Source organism: Sodiomyces alkalinus (genome assembly GCF_003711515.1).
Source record: "Sodiomyces alkalinus F11 unplaced genomic scaffold SODALscaffold_2, whole genome shotgun sequence".
Taxonomy (NCBI): Eukaryota; Fungi; Ascomycota; class Sordariomycetes; order Glomerellales; family Plectosphaerellaceae; genus Sodiomyces; species Sodiomyces alkalinus.
In genome coordinates, this window is record NW_021167080.1 from 1,104,183 (window position 1) to 1,106,259 (window position 2,077).

Sequence of the window (2,077 nt, forward strand, 5' to 3'; positions counted from 1 at the left end):
AGTTATTCGTGTTCGCTATCCACTATTCGTTCCTATACTTAAATATAAGAATTATATCGCCGCTTAGGAGTTATTACGCGGCTATTATATCTATATAGTGGGTAACTTAATTAACTGCCTTAGTAATCTCTTATAGGGTTCGGCTTTTAAGGTGAGTCTTAGTATCTCCGTATCGGACTATTAGTTCTTAGGCGTATCGGGTGGGTATAACCTTTACCGGTATTATCTTAATATATTAGCGCTACACGGGCGTGCTCCCTACTACCTAGGCGTAGGTCTTAGGTCCTATTACTCCGAGTAATTCTATTAGTATACTCTTAATCGCTTATTCGATTATATCAGTAAGCCCTTTAATCGTAAGGGGGGGTATATTACTACCGAGTTATTAGCGTAGCGGCTTCCCTATAATAGTCTTATAGTGTTACGTTTAAAGGATTTTCTATACTAGCTTTAGCGCCTTATCGGCGCTTATCCTATTAGCTAGTAGTCCGGAAAATTAGGTATATAGTTTATATAGTATGCCTTCGGTACGCCCGCTTAGTGCCTAGGACTTTTAGGGCTTTTCCGGGGCTACGCGCCCCGGGTTAGTTCTAGTTATCGTATTCTAGGCGCTTTATAGTAGTATACTGGTATCGTGTTCGGTTAGCCCTACGGGTCGCCCTATAGTATATAACTTACTACGCCCTCTACGGTCTCGCTACGATATCGGTCTCCGGTGCTTTTAAGGGCGTAGAGTCTAAATCCGATATTAGAATTGATTTTATCGATAATACGGCACCTTAGGGGCACTTTCGGCTTAACGATACTCGTTCGCTATAGTGCTTTAGCTAAAGTAATAGAAGGTATAACTATTAATATAGCGCATAATACTACGGTAACGGGATTCTTAGCTTTATTCTTTTTACGGCTACCCTTTTTCCCGGGCTTAGCCGTGGCCTTTAAGATATTTATACCCTTATTAGTTCTAGTATGTAGTATACAGAATACTATAGTATAATAGTTACCGTGTTTTCCTTAGTCTTTAAGTCTAGTCTTTAAGTCTAGTCTTAATATATTATTAACTAAGGATATAAAACTCCTTAGAGCAAATTACTTCCTTATCTAAGAAGCGTCCCTCGGCTTTAGTCTAATCGTGACCAGCTATTCTATATATAGCTTTAAAAAGGTCTACTACCTAGATATACATTACGGGTATCGACTTAACCTCTTCTAAATACGTTAATAGTTTCTACTATTTTGATAACTACTCTTATAGCTTTTTAAGGCCATTCGGAGTAGTATAAACATATTTATTATATTCTTTATAGATATTTACGTAGCGCGTAGATATATAATAAGCGATATCGCCTTAAATAGCTTTATATACCTTCTATTATATAGTATTATATAAAGTATCTTACGACTTTTATTAATAGTATTAGCCTATTATATTAATATAGCGTTAATATCTTTAGCGTATTTTACGTGGTTATCCCTTTATATCTTTTAACGCTATATCGTAGATTCGTACGCATAATATCCGCCGGGAGTTAAATCTAATATCTATATAGGCGTAGCGCCTATTTATATAGTAGCGTTCGACGCTTAAAAGATATTATAGGAAGGTAAAAGAGGCCTTTAAGAGGAGGGAATAGAATTATTAGATTATAAATAATCCTATACGTTATTATTAACGGCCGTAGCTTTATAGTGACTATACTAGAGCTCCTAATCGTGATAGATTTTATGAGTAATAGGCTTATATTCTAATATCTTATTAATTATAGATAAACTCGTTATATCGACGTAGCTAAATATCTTCTTAATCGGTAATAATAAAGGTAAAAGAGTAGGCTTTTTACTAAGTAAGTAATACTCTTAATTATTATATAAAGCCTAGTCGAAAAGGTATAAAATAGGTCAAATTTAATTAAGCTAATTATCTACTATTATAACTATATCGGACTATTAAGAAACCACTACTACTATACTTTATATAGTATAGATTCTATAAGTATCTACCCGGATTATAATCTTAGTAATCCGGCCCGTTACGTAACTAAAAAGATTATAGTCTATTCGATAGTATCTTCTATAT